The sequence below is a fragment of the Bison bison genome, unplaced genomic scaffold, assembly GCF_000754665.1.
Source record: "Bison bison bison isolate TAMUID 2011002044 unplaced genomic scaffold, Bison_UMD1.0 scf7180017864461, whole genome shotgun sequence".
Classification (NCBI taxonomy): Eukaryota; Metazoa; Chordata; class Mammalia; order Artiodactyla; family Bovidae; genus Bison; species Bison bison.
The window spans coordinates 18614570-18630291 of record NW_011495023.1 but is presented as its reverse complement, the minus strand read 5'-3'; positions in this window follow the sequence as shown (position 1 = coordinate 18630291).

Genomic DNA, 15722 nt, shown 5'->3' with positions numbered 1-15722 from the left:
TCTGGGCTCCAAAATCACTACAGATGGTGACTGCAGCCATGAAATTAAAAGACGCTTACTCCTTGGAAGAAAAGTTATGACCAACCTAGATAGCATATTCAAAAGCAGAGACATTACTTTGCCAACAAAGGTCCATCTAGTCAAGGCTATGGTTTTTCCAGTGGTCATGTATGGATGTGAGAGTTGAACTGTGAAGAAGGCTGAGCGCCGAAGAATTGATGCTTTTGAACTGTGGTGTTGGAGAAGACTCTTGAGAGTCCCTTGGACTGCAAGGAGATCCAACCAGTCCATTCTAAAGGAGATCAGCCCTGGGATTTCTTTGGAAGGACTGATGCTAAAGCTGAAACTCCAGTACTTTGGCCACCTCATGCGAAGAGTTGACTCACTGGAAAAGACTCTGATGCTGGGAGGGATTGGGGGCAGAAGGAGAAGGGGACGACAGAGGATGAGATGGCTGGATGGCATCACTGACTCGATGGACGTGAGTCTGAGTGAACTCCGGGAGTTGGTGATGGACAGGGAGGCCTGGCGTGCTGCGATTCATGGGGTCGCAAAGAGTCGGACACGACTGAGCGACTGATCTGATCTGATCTGTATATTTAACCCTGGAGAAGGGAATGGCAATCCACTTCTTGCTCGGAGAATCCCTATGGAAAGAGGAGCCTGGCTGGCTACAGTTCATAGGGTCGCACAGGTCGGACCCAACTGAAGCGACTTAGCATGGCACTATATATTTAACAGTTACCCTTTACAAGTATTTGTTCAAGGTTGATATTTCCACTGGGAGCTGGGCTGATGAGAATAACGTGTAAGTGTAATTAAAAGATTCATTAATTGCTACTACTGTAAAGAGAAGTAAAACGTATTTGTTAGAAGGGGATATTTTCATTTTGGAGTAGGCTGACACGAGTACTTACCCATTGTGGACTCATTCAGACTCAATTCAGAATCCATATATTTTACTCCTACGCTGCCACTAGTTACTTTTGTTATTTATGAGTCATTTATGAAATGAGTATTCATTGTTAGCCAACCTCTTTAGATCACTGGGTATGTTTCTGATAAGAAAACTTTTATAAAATTTAGGAAAATTATTAAGCATTTATTAATGTTTAAGGCTCTATTTCACTAATATATCTTAACTGTGACAAGAGAAATATAAAACATTGAGAATTTAAATATATCTGAAGCTGACTTCTTTTTATTTAGATCACTTTCATGAATTAAGAATCTAAGTCAACATAAATTTCCAGACACATAAAAAAAGAATGAAAGAAAATTCGACAGATTGAGAGAGATGTAGGATCTATCGAGGAGGACAGACACAATTTCAGAAAGAGAATGCAGACAGTAACCAAAGCAACAACAGAGGAAAATGTAAGTTTGATGCAGCCATCATGTGCCAAGCAGAATACATTTTGAGAGACTGATATTTAGTGACATCCTCCTAAAATTTTACAAGAATGACAAAAAACTCTTAGAAGCTTTATGACATAAGGAAAACAAAATAAACAATGAGTTCTAAGGCAAAAGACCCAGGGATTTCCCTTGTTGTCCAGTGGTTAAGAATCCACCTTCCAATGCAGAAGATGCAGGTTCAACCCCTGGTTGCGGAACTAAGATCCCACATGCTGCAGGGCAACAGCCCACATGCTGCGACCACCGAGCGTGCCTGCCACAACTAAGACATGGCCAAATAAATACATAAATGTTTCTAAAAGTTAAATAATAAGGCACAGGACCCATGCTTCCAAGTTTAAAAAATTTCCCAATTTTTATTGTATTCATTGTCATATACATTTAGTTCTTGGGTCTATCTTCTCAAATCTTGTCACTCGTCAAACTCCTGTGTTTTCTCATATGTATTGTGTATTGTCTCAACTGGAAAACTGGAAATGACTTTTTAGTTTATTAACTTTCTGGTCAAGAACATTCTTTAAACATAGGCTACTGTACTCTTTGTAGAAATACAGATTTAAGGTTTTTAGTAACAGCTCACATGGTCCCTCAGTTCAGTTCAGTTCAGTTCAGTCGCTCAGTCATGTCCGACTCTTTGCGACCCCATGAACTGCAGCACGCCAGGCCTCCCTGTCCATCACCAACTCCCAGAGTTCACTCAAACTCATGTCCATCGAGTCGGTGATGCCATCCAGCCATTTCATCCTCTGTCGTCCCCTTCTCCTCCTGCCCCCAATCCCTCCCAGCATCAGGGTCTTTTCCAGTGAGTCAACTCTTCGCATGAAGTGGCCAAAGTATTGGAGTTTCAGCTTTAGCATCAGTCCTTTCAATGAACACCCAGGACTGATCTCCTTTAGAATGGACTGGTTGGATCTCCTTGCAGTCCAAGGGACTCTCGAGAGTCTTCTCCAACACCACAGTTCAAAAGCATCATTTCTTTGGCACTCAGCTTTCTTCACAGTCCAACTCTCACATCCATACATGACCACTGGAAAAACCATAGCCTTGACTAGACGGACATTTGTTGGCTAAGTAATGTCTCTGCTCTTCAATATGCTATCTAGTTTGGTCATAACTTTCCTTCCAAGGAGTAAGCGTCTTTTAATTTCATGGCTGCAGTCACCATCTGCAGTGATTTTGGAGCCCCCAAAAATAAAGTTTGACATTGTTTCCCCATCTATTTCCTGTGAAGTGATGGGACCGGATGCCATGATCTTCATTTTCTGAATGTTGAGCTTTAAGCCAACTTTTTCACTCTCCTCTTTCACTTTCATCAAGAGGCTTTTTAGTTCCTCTTCACTTTCTGCCATAAGGGTGGTGTCATCTGCCTATCTGAGATTATTGATATTTCTCCCGTTAATCTTGATTCCAGCTTGTGCTTCTTCCAGCCCAGCGTTTCTCATGATGTACTCTGCATATAAGTTACATAAGAAGGGTGACGATATACAGCCTTGACGTACACCTTTTCCATTTGGAACCAGTCTGCTGTTCCATGTCCAGTTCTAACTGTTGCTTCCTGACCTGCATATAGGTTTCTCAAGAGGAAGGTCAGGTGGTCTGGTATGCCCATATCTTTCAGAATTTTCCACAGTTTATTGTGATCCACACAGTCAAAGGCTTTGGCATAGTCAATAAAACAGAAATAGAAGTTTTTCTGGAACTCTCTTGCTTTTTCCATGATCCAGCGGATGTTGGCAATTTGATCTCTGGTTCCTCTGCCTTTTCTAAAACCAGCTTGAACATCAGGAAGTTCACGGTTCACGTACTGCTGAAGCCTGGTTTGGAGAATTTTGAGCATGACTTTACTAGCCTGTGAGATGAGTGCAATTGTGCGGTAGTTTGAGCTTTCTTTGGCATTGCCTTTCTTTGGGATTGGAATGAAAACTGACCTTTTCCAGTCCTGTGGCCACTGCTGAGTTTTCCAAATTTGCTGGCATATTGAGTGCCGCACCTTCACAGCATCATCTTTCAGGATTTGAAATAGCCCAACTGGAGTTCCATCACCTCCACTAACTTCGTTCATAGTGATGCTTTCTAAGGCCCACTTGACTTCACATTCTGGGATGTCTGGCTCTAGGTGAGTGATCACACCATCGTGATTATCTGGGTCGTGAAGATCTTTTTTGTACAGTTCTGTGTATTCTTGCCACCTCTAAACAGCACTAATAACTAGTTTCACATAATAAATTGAATCTAAGTTTTGCTTTTTGTCCATATTACATTTTAAACCAATTTTGGTCAATGGTTATCTAAAAAGATTTTTAAATGTATCATGTCTTTGCAATTAAGTAAAAATTATATGTGTAGACTTAGATGGCAAATAAATACATTCTAATAGAAGGAAAGTTTCTCTATTAGTACTTACTCAAATAAGGAGAAGGGTATGTGTTTCCCTTCGTTGCTGACTACAGTGTTCATGTAAAGATTAGGAATACTAATTTTGTAGGATTAGGTGGCTGCTCTTTGATCAAGGGAAGACTATTTTCCACATGCATCCCATTGGCTACAATAATAGGGATGATGACAATGTATGATAATGACAATGACAACAGTTAACATTTATTGAAATATAATCACTAAAACAGGAGTCAGCAAATTTTTCTGTAAAGGGGCAGATGGGAAGTAATTTAGATTTTACAAGCCACAGTCTTAGTCTCAATTACTCAGCTCTGGTATCATAGTATTAAAGAAGCTATTGTTCAGTCACTAAGTTGTATCCAACTTTTTTCAACCCCCTGGACTGCAGCACTCCAGGCTTCCTTGTCCTTCACTATCTCCTGGGGTTTGCTCAAATTCATGTCTATTGAGTTGGTGGTACCATCCAACCATCTATTTCTCTGCTGCCCCATTCTCTTCCTGCCCTCAATCTTTCCTGGCATCAGGAATCTTTCCCCACCATCCCATTTCACTGGGTGAGCTCTTCACATCAGGTGGCCAAAGTACTGGAGTTCAACTTCAGCATCAGTCCTTCCAATGAATATTCAGGACTGATTTCCTTTAGGATGGACGGGTTGGATCTCCTTGCTGTCCAAGGGACTCTCAAGAGTCTTCTCCAGCACCACAGTTTGAAAGCACTTTGGACAACACATAATTAAATGAGCATAGCTGTGTTCCAATAAAACTTTGTTTACTTTATAGGTCAGACAAAACTTTATAGGTCAGGGTTCAGATTTGGCCTGAGGGCTGTAATTTGCTGGCCCCTGGATTGAATAATGGAGGATATTTGAATTAGCTAAGTATTGTATTTCTTTAACTCCTGCTTTAAAGTCCATTATTCTTTAAAATATTTCTGGGCTCAGACAGTGAAGAATCCACCTGCACTGCAGGAGACCTGGGTTTGATCCCTGGGTTGGGAAGATCCCCTGGAGAAGTGAATAGCAACTCACTCCAGTATTCTTGCCTAGAGAATTCCATGGACAGAGGAGCCTGGTGGGGTTGCAAAGAGTCAGACATGACCGAGCAACTAACACTTTCAGTATATAAATAAAGATATATTAGATTTATTTTAGTCTTAAAAAATTATCTCCATATCATGCATGTTTGCTAAAGATTTAAAGCAAAATTTTCTGTTTGAACAATAATAATTAGCATCTACTTTTAAAGTAATGGTGTTAATTTTTACTGTATAACCAATCATCCCCCAAATGTAATGACTTAAAAAGCAGAGTATCAGTATTTGCTCACAGTTCTGTGGGTCAGTCCTTTGGGTTCGTCTTTGCTCCATGTAGGGTCAGCAGCTCTCAGTTCCCTGGCAGTGTGTAGCTCTCACCTGGAGAAGCTGGATTGGGTGGCATGGCTGGGTCCTCTTTCCATGTACTCTGGGTCCTCTCTCCATGTACTCTTTCATCCTTTACAGGACTAGCCTGAGCTTTTTCTGAAAAGTGGTTATGTGATAGGGAAGAGCAAATGTGAATCCATATTGGATCTGTTTCTTTTTCATTAACCTTTGTACTCTATGCTTTTGTTACAAGTTCATCACTAAAGGGATGTTGTCTATAGCTTAAAATGTACATAATGGTCTATCTCCGGGAATCCTGCCTCCCATGCCTGAGTGTTAAGGTTGAAAATACCTTTGTTTAGCTTATGGGAAACATCCAGTGAAGCCCACCTGTGAATGGATGCAGGAAAGAAGAAATTAACCCACCCCCTCTGGAGTCTGGCTGGAACCAGGAAATATTTACTACAACTTATCACCTTTTTCACTTTACTTGCTCACCTTCCCCTCTTTGTTCTATAAAAGAAACTAGCATTCAAACCCCAGCAACGTGGACCTTTGGGACACTAGTCCACCATTTTCTTTGCCTGCTGACCTTCTGAATAAAATCACTATTCCTAGCCTCAGCAGCTTATTTCTCAATTGATTGGCTTGTTGTGCATTAAGCAGTATGAGCTTAGACTTGGTAACAGGCAGAGTCTTCAACAGCAAGGGAGGGAGGGGCTGTGTGCACAGGTACTGGTCAAGCCTCCACTTGCACTGCATTTGCAGGGCAAGTCCCATGGTCAAGTCCAGATTTAAGGACTGGAAATAGACAGTCTCCTGAGGAAGGCACTGCAAAGGCACATTCAAAAACACACAGGTACACCAGAGAGAACTGAGTCCACAAGACGGACTGGTGTCCTTGGAGTCGCGTCACATGTGCTCCCTTACTTCAGATCTGCTTTGTTGTCAGCCATGTAGGGTGTATAAACCAGTTGACTCCAGAACTGGCTCATCGTTAGGCATGGATTTTGTACAACAGGGGTGAATAAGCATATGTGTTGCTTAAAGCCATTTAACTGATGTCCCTGCACAGAGTTGTCATTTAGACTGTTTTCAGTTTTCATTCTTGCCCACGTCTTTCCACGACCAGGCCAAGACCAGAGCCATATAGTTAGTTAGCTTAGATACATACAGACCCTATCTGCTACTAAGAGGATTTAAAGCAGCTACTCAATTTCTTGTTCTGTTCTCTTGCGTAGTAGAGAAACACATTCCTCTCGATCTGAGCCCAAAGCCTGGCCTCCAGTCTAAGTAAAAGATGCACTCTTGGTGGCCAAATATACCCCTACCCAGTTTAACACTAAAATGTTCTTAACTCCAGTTCCATTTTTCTGAGAATTCGGTGTCAGGCTTCTCTCTTTTAAATGGTAGCTCTTGGGCTCTTAAATCCTTGCAGAAAGCATGGTTGCTCTAAAAACTTAAAAGTATTTTTGATTTTTCTCAGTGTTTACCAGCCCATCTCAGTGACACAAGACTCGTACTCTGATTTTCTTTGAAACCGTTGTCTTCTGCATTAAATATTATCATATGCCTATCACCCAATTACCAGGATGGACTGCCAAGTCTATATTTATTTTCAAACAGAAGTTGCGAAGTCTACAACTCTCCTTTTTAAGGTTTTGGCTTTTCCTAACAAGTGCCAACATGTTTATTAAACAAGTCTCCAAATAAAAAAAACCTTTTCTACATGTCTGCTGCTCTGTAACAAAAATATATGCTAAATTTAAGAAAAATACATGCTATAAAAAGCGTATGCTATAAAATGAAGCCTAAATTGACCAATTTTTTATTCTTCCTCAAGTCTTAGTCTTGATACAGTCATTCCTCTTTAAAAGCTTCTGTGCTTGCTATCACTGATAGAAAAACAAAGTTGATTTACAAAATATAGCAGAACTTGGCCAAAGTTGAGACACACTGTTAATATGGAAAGGGAGTTAACAGGGTAACTCCCAAAGAAGGGGACAAGAAAAATGCTCTTTTGAGAAAACAGAGTAGAAAGATTTTATCACAATCTATTTTTTTCTCTCTACCTCTTCCTACTTTGGACTTTAATCACAGTCTTAGAGTTGCAGACAAACATCTAGGAGTATCCCACTCTCAAGACTTTTTGTATTTGTCTAATACAGTATTCATTTTCAAAGTAGACTATAATTTAGGGCGGTTTGGACTTTTCAGGATTTCTGTAACCAGTGATCATGCTGCTGGAAGTTTTTGGTTAAGAGCAGTCCGGTACCTGAGCAGGATCCTATGGGGCATTCCAGGGACAGATCCCCCACTGTGTCCTCTGTCTGCCTCTTGTTTATGGAAAAAACTTTAGTCTCTGAGGCCTTCCTGAGTTCCAAAGAACACATTTAATCAGAGAAGTAAGAAAATGCAGAAACAAAGGAAAACAGTCCAGCAAGACACGATAATGATAGTTTAGCCATTAAAGTCAAGGACATTTAGCTCCTCTTCAAGGGCTACAGATAATATTTTGAGCCATATCCTTGAGCTATTTTGCAAGTACTGAAACCCCCACCAGGTAGAAGTTAAATGCATACTGATCACCAGCTTGTAAACACAAGACCAGTTGGAACTGGAAGGTTTCTGATTTTCATTCCTGATTACCTCATCACCAACCAATCAGAAGAATGTTCATGAGCTGATCACATACCCTGAAGCCCTCTTCTTCACACTGTCCTTAAAGACCTTTCCTTGAAAGCCTTTGGGGAATTTGGGCCTTTTGAGAATTAACTGCCCATTTTCCTTATTTGGCCCCACATTGGGGCCAAGCTGAAACAGGAGGCTGGGAATTTAGAGAACAATCTTGAAAGGAATGACATAGCCTGAGGACATAACATAGACTGAGTAGCATCAAACAAATATAAGATGGCAGACAATTGACTTTAACTAGACCTTGAGTCTCAGTGTGCACTTACTGTAACATATCAGCAAGTTAAGTAATTACCCTACAGACATCATGATAGTTGCAAGTCCATAAAGGTCATAAATGTGGGTCGTGGCCCAATTTCTGAAAACCCCCACCCTTTCCCCAGGTGGTGCTAGTGGTAAAGAATCCACCTGCCAATGCAGGAGACCTAAGAGATGGGGGCTCAATCCCTGGGTTGGGAAGGTCCCCTGGAGAAGGGCATGGCAACTCACTCCAGTATTCTTGCCTGGAGAATCCGATGGACAGAGGAGCCTGGTGGGCTACAGTCCATTGGGTCGCAGAGCTGGACATGACTGAAGTGACCTAGCACATAGCCTTCCCCAAGATAGCTGGAATACCCCTCCCACTCACCAGCCTAAGAAATGACCCACCTTTATAAAAACTGACACCCTCCTACTGAGCTGCAGCTCTTGCCTTCTGAGGTGGCCCATACTTTGTGGAATGTGTTTCTCTCTAAATAAATCCACCTCTTACCTATCATTTTGTCTCACACTGAACTCTTTCTGCAATGAAATATCAAGAACCTGAGCTCCATTAAGTCCTCAGAGCAGGTGTGTGATCTCAGTTAAAAGACTTGGTTCAAATTCCAATCTGGGTTTTGCCTGGGTTCAAGTTTCAATCTGAGTTGCACAGTTTCAAAATGCTGCACTTTCCTTCACCAGACCCTGGGGTTTTTATGGTCTGTAGGTGAGTGGACCCAAGTTTGGTTCTGTAACAGTCCCTTTTACTTAAGCTCAAAAAAGAAAAATGTGAAAACCAAAGAGGTAAACCTAAGATTTTGTTTTAGCTGATTTGAGGGAAAATGTGAAGCCTCGCCACAAAGTACTTGTCAACAAAGCATGCCTGGGTGAATGTCCTGGTGAAATTCAGGCCAGAGACAGACGTGAGTGAGCCCTGGTTTGCTGCATTGGATTCCCCTAGTGAAGGGTTCTGTCCTCCTTTGGAAGAGCTTTGTTTGGAAGGGATCTGAAGAAGAAAGAGGGAGGAACAGGTTCTGAAGGTTATCTCCATCCATCAGATTTCCACGGGAGCCCCTCCAGGGCTGCTGCGCCCAGCACCTGTGGCTTTCTGGAGCTCCTGTGTTGATGGTGCAAGGAAGCTGCACTTGGTAGGGATTGGTTCTCCTGACTTCCTGAGATCTCAATGGGCTCTAAATCTCTGTAGAGTGTAAGTTTGTCTGTAGGTGCAGGGAGCTCACTGGAACTGATGGAAATAACGGTGTCAGGAAGGGAGGGTGATGAGGAATTCATGGTAGCAGATGGAGCAAGCCTGAAGGAGGAGCTTGCCAAAGGCTTGCACCCATGTTTCTCTTGACAGCCTCCCTTTCTTTTCCTTTGCAGGGTCTGTCTCTTCACCTCCTTTTCTTTTTTCCTATTTCTTCCTTCTTTTGTTATTGACTATTCACAATTTCTTTTCCTTATTGTACTTCTTTTGGTATTGCTTGTGTGCATGCTTAGTCACGTCCAGCTCTTTGTGACCCCATGGACTGTAGCCTGTCCAGCTCCTCTGTCCATGGAATTTTCCAGGCAAGACTACTGGAGTGGGTTGCCATTTCCTTCTCCAGGGGATCTTCCTGGCCCAGGTATTGAACCTGAGTTTCTTGTGTCTCCTGCATTGGCAGGTAGATTCTTTACCACTGCGCCACCTGGGAAGCCCATTTTATAGAATACACTTATTATATTTTTGCTCAGCATAGGTAACTAAACTAAGAAATTTGACTAACACATTTCACATTTTAATTTCCTTTCCTAAAAGTTATACACTAAGAGCCTCGTGTCAGTGACCTGTGGATGGCTGCTTGTGGTGGGGCAGTTAGTTACTGTTTGACTGCCTGATTTGGACTCTCAGCCTCTGTTTTGAGAACCCTTTACTGTGAGTCACTTTTGGAAGAAGTGGCTTCTTTCCTTCATGGGAACAAAAGGCTGTAGGACCAGGCAAATAGCAGGGAGAGGAGTATTGAGCCTGTTATTGAGGACTGGATAGTTAGACACTCTTGAGACTTAACGTTGAATCACTGAAGCACTGAGATGAAACAGTTACCAGCTGAGAAGACATTCTTACTGCTGCAAGAACTTTGCTGACAACTTGCTTGCTGACCCTTGAGAGCAACTTGGTTCCTGTTCTTTGTCCAAGTTGGGGGACCCAACTTTCCAGGAATTCTCTAAGCTCTTCTAATAAATTCCATTTTGCTTATTATAGCCAGAGTCGGTTTTTGATGCTCTCAAGAAAGAAAGAAAAAAAAAAAAATCCAGATTCTATTGCCAGAAATGCTCCAGGATACCAACTCAACAGTGCTCTCTGAGGATCATGAGTCACTCTGGATACTTCAGGGACATATTTACCATTTCTAAATGAATTTTGATATTTAAAGTGAAAATTTAGAAAATTCAGCAAAAAAATAGAAAAAAAAGTTCTCACCAGTTCAATACAGCTACTTAAATTTGTAGTTATCTCAAAATCAAAAAAGCACATATTTCTACATATCTACCCATCTACTTAAGCATGAATAAGTTAGAAATTCTTTTCTCTTTTCGTCTTTGTTACTTGGTCTTTTTTTCTATCTGTAGCCAGTTCTGTATACAACAGATCTTCATCAATGTTGGAGTATTTCAAGTCAACCACAGAAATTTCTATGACATTTCTGCTAAAGACCAGTATTTTGTTTGTTCAGTTTGCAGGAAAATAAAAGTCAGGAATGTGTTCAGGCCATATTGTCTTTTACAGCTTATTTATAGTGGATGGTAAACACTTAAATTGCTCAGTATGAGATGAGGATTTTGAAGCTTGATTTTGAAACCCTGGGTTCATAGGTATTACTTGCATTTACTTGCTGTGTAATCTGAGGCATATTATGTGATCTTTATGCTTTAGTTTCTCTATTTGCAAAAAGGGGATGAGAATATCTGCCTTCAAGGTGAATGTGAATATTAAAGATAACATATGAAAAATGCCTGGTCATTCATTGTGTGTGGAACCTCTATGGTCCATGTGTCATCTATAGAAAGTAGGCTGTAAACTACAGGTAGTGTTAAATATAAAATGAGAGCAGCTAATTTCATAGTTTTTCTCCTCTTACCTATTGCCTTAAATCAGTAATGCTTTTAAAGTAATATATTTATTTGGGTAACTGGGTTTTAGTTGCAACATGTGGGATCTAGTTCCCTGACCAGGGATTGAACCCAGGCCCCGTGTATTGGGAGTTCGGAGTCTTAGCTACTGGACCACCAGGAAAATCTCACCTTAAATCATAATTCTTTTTTTTTGAGTACCCCTTGAGACCAAAGAAAGCAATGGATTCTCTGAAAAAATAAACATCACAACACATGCCCAGAGTTTTGTATAAAATCTAGTGCAATTCTCAGACTATCTTAAAGCCATTTCATGGACTCAATATTAAGAATTCCTGCTTTAAATCAAGTGGCTCTTTTAAGCTGCCTGTTGTGCCAGGTAGTGTCATAAATACGCATGTTTCCCGGAAGGTGGGATGGGGCTGCAGAAACAGTTGTGGCCCAAGGGCTTTGAGGGGGAAGAACATAGGACCATAATAGGCAGGTGTGAGTTCTGTTTTCTTTCCCATTACAGAAGCTGAAAGTATGAATAAAGGACTTTAATGTGGAAGAGCTGTAAAATGTAGGCATTCCACATCCCAATCCCATGTCTCTCCTCTCAGTAGGAGGGCCACCAAGGAGACCCACCTGACCACACTGGATTAGGAGGGGATGGAGGGATAAATCTGTGTTGTGCAAATTTCCCGAGAAGTCAGAGTGCCTGGAAAGGCAGCTAGTACTGCTTAACCCAACTGATACACCCCCTCTGCTGACACATAAGGCCTCAGAGAACTTGGATCAACCTGGACCATGTCCATGTTAAATTGTTGTTTTTCAGTTACTAAGTCGTATCTTACTCTGGGACTCCATGGACTGCAGCACGCCAGGCTTCCCTGTCCTTCACTATTTCTGGGAGTTTGCTCAAATTCATATCCACTAAGATGGAGATGTTATCTAACCATCTCATGCTCTGTTGCCCTCCTTTCCTGTTGCTTTCAATCTTTCCCAGCACCAGGGTCTTTTGCAATGTCAGCTCTTCACATCAAATGGTTAAAGTATTGGAGCTTCATCTTTAGCAGAGTTCCAGAGAACAGCAAGGAGATAAGAAGGCCTTCTTCAATGAACAGTGCAAAGAAACAGAGGAAAACAACAGAATGGGAAAGACTAGCAATCTCTTCAAGAAAATTTGAGTTATCAAGAGAACATTTCATGCAAGGATGGGCATAATAAAGGACAGAAATGGTAAGGCCCTAACAGAAGCAGAAGAGATTAAGAGGTGGCAAGAATACACAGAACTATACAAAAAAGGTCTTATGACCGGGATAACTATGATGGTGGGTCACTCACCTAGGCATCCTGGAGTGTGAAGTCAAGTGGGCCTTCAGTTCAGTTCAGTCGCTCAGTCGTGTCTGACTCTTTGCGACCCCACGAATCACAGCACGCCAGGCCTCCCTGTCCATCACCAACTCCCGGAGTTCACTGAGACTCACGTCCATCGAGTCAGTGATGCCATCCAGCCATCTCATCCTCTGTCGTCCCCTTCTCCTCCTGCCCCCAATCCCTCCCAGCATCAGAGTCTTTTCCAATGAGTCAACTCTTAGGAAGTATTATAATAAAGCTAGTGGAGGTGATAGAATTCCAGCTGAGCTATTTAAAATCCTTAAAGATGATGCTATTAAAGTGGTGCATTCAGTAAGTCAGCAAATTTGGAAAACTCAGCAGTGGCCATAGGACTGGAAATGGTCATTGTTCACTCCAATCCCAAAGAAAGGCAGTGCCAAATAATGTTCAAACTATAGAACAACTGCACTCATTTTGTGTGCTAGTAAGGTTATGCCCAAAATCCTTCAAGCTAGGCTTCAGCAGTATGTGAACTGAAAACTTCCTGATGTGTAAGCTGGGTTTAGAAGGGGCAGAGGAAAAAAAGGTTAAATTAAACCTGTATATTAATAACAATAGGTTTATGAAGTGCTTGTTCAATGGACATGCACATATCTCACTGTATTTTTACAACTGTAGGAGGGCAGGGATTAGTATACATCTTCTATGGATATAGCAAACTAAAACTCAAAATCTAGTGCCTTGTCCAAACACACTAGTGGAGACTAACACTCTTTTACGATGCTGTACTTTTACAGAAATATGTCTTAGAATGTTACTGCACCTGTAATAAAATCTAATCTAGCAATTCATTCATCCTGGGCTTGTTCTACAAGACGTGAAGTGGTTCTATTTCAACTAGATTCTACTTATTAAAGGGTTTGGCTAAAGTGGATGTTATACAGAGAAAGTCTGCTAACTTTCTGGAATTACGTAGTTAGTTCAATTACTGAAAGGTTTCAACAACAACAAAAAACCACATATACTTGATAAAAATGGTTAAAGCAATATATTATTGAGGAATTTGTTAATAATATGAATTTTATATTTTACATTTCTTTTTGTCAAAAACAAAATATTTGCTTCAAAACAAGTGAAAGGTGTATTTTTAAAGAAACCACAAAATTCACGTCTTTAATCCTTTATTTTTATGAAATATATTCAGAAAAGCACATAAACATATGTACAGTTTAATGGATTAAAAGTAAATACACACGCATCCACCATCTAGATCAAGAAATAAGGTACCAGCCCTCTAGAAGCAATCATCTTCAATACAAACTTCACTTAATATTAATTCAACATTAATTTCCTGAATTCACTGAACATGAATTTTCCACAAATGCAACAGACACAAGAATTGAAAATAAATACAACAGAGTCTGTTAGCAAATTTAAAGTAGCATGGTATTTTGCTTTAGATAACCTATTTCACTTGTCAAGACATATTATTCTTTCAAAGGAAGTGAACATCATGGTAAAGGTACCGACATCTTTGGGAAGAAAAACTGAAGTGAGCTGTATTGTTTTCTTTTTTTTACTGTGGCGACATTATTCAGATTTGAATTTCTTCATCAAATGGAGATGCCATGATCACCCACCCCAAATTAAACAACTTAGAGCACAGTACAACATAGTTTCAGATCATTTCTTTCCATATTTGAGAGCAGACTTAGACTGAGCTACGAGCAAGAAGAAATCCCGTGTTACAGTGGCTTACCAAAATAGCAGATTATTTTCTCTCACAGAAAAAAAATCTGGCTGTCGGTAGTCTCTCTTGGGCTGATACGCCTGTCCACTGTGCCAGGAAACCATCCTTAGCACACAGCTTCCACTTCACAGCTCAAGATGGCTAGTTAAGTTCCAGCCATCACATCATGTTGTGCCAGAGAAAGGAGAGGTGGAATAGCCCTTTCTCTTCAAGGATTCCCTAGAAGTTCCATGCACTTCTGCTTATATCCTGCTAGACAGGAGTTGATCACATGGCAACCTCAAGATACAGGGTTTAAATAAGGAAATACAGTCTTCTGGACAGAGATAGTCCCACTAAAAATCAAGTGTTCTCCTAAGAACAAAAAGATACGGGCAGGAAGTCTTTTTTGCCACAGAGAGCTTTCATATTTGTAGTGTTCTGTAGGTAAATCTATTCACTATATAAACAGGTCAATATTCCGTCGAATAGGGTATTTCCCTGGTGGTCCTATAGCTAAGACTCTGTGCTCCCAAAGCAGGGGGCTTGGGTTCCATCCCTGCTCAGGGAACTAGATCCCATTTGCCACAACTAAGTGATGGCATTCTGCAAGGAAGATCTCGGGTGCCCCAGCTAAATCCTGGTGAAGCCAAATAAATAATAAGTAAAAATATACATTTAATATTCCTTCAGACAGGAAAGTCACTTTCCATGTAGAAAAACACCGAATATCGATTTTACAATTTTGCAGATGAAATTTTTTAGATGTTGAAGTAAGATGGCTTTTAAAATACATAATGATGAATATCCCTTTTTCTAAAAGTATACTTCATGATGCAAGAAAGGATGAAAAGTCAGATGAAAAACATTTTAAAAGGAGAGAATTTGGTACCACAGAGTTGCACACTACCTGTATCAAGCAGTCAACACTAATACAAGTTTGGAGCTGTGCCGATGGAGTCATATGGCCCTGCTGCGCTGGGCTGGGCTGCAAGTACAGACACCTGCTCAGAAGTCCCGTGTGCTCCCTGCTGCCATGGGTTTAATGCAGTGGCCTAAATGCACATAATGCAGGCCAACAGTGAGCTTAAAAGAATATCTCTACCAAAGTTACCCATCTTGAAATGAAGCTTAATTAGGAAATACTGGACATTGACATGAGTGATATCACAGTATTTCTCTAAATTCTGCAAGAAAAACTGGGTACCATATAAATTCTATCCTAAGCTGGCTTACATTATACCTCTCAAAGTGATGTGAAAGTCGCTGAGTTATGTCCAGCTTTTTGCAAATTCTCCAGGCCAGAATACTGGACTGGGTAGCCATTTCCTTCTCCAGGGTATCTTTCCAACCCAGGGATCAAACCCAGGTCTCCCGCATTGCAGGTGGATTCTTTACCAGCTGAGCCACCAGGGAAGCCCAAGAATACTGAAGTGGGTAGCCTATCCCTTCTCCAGT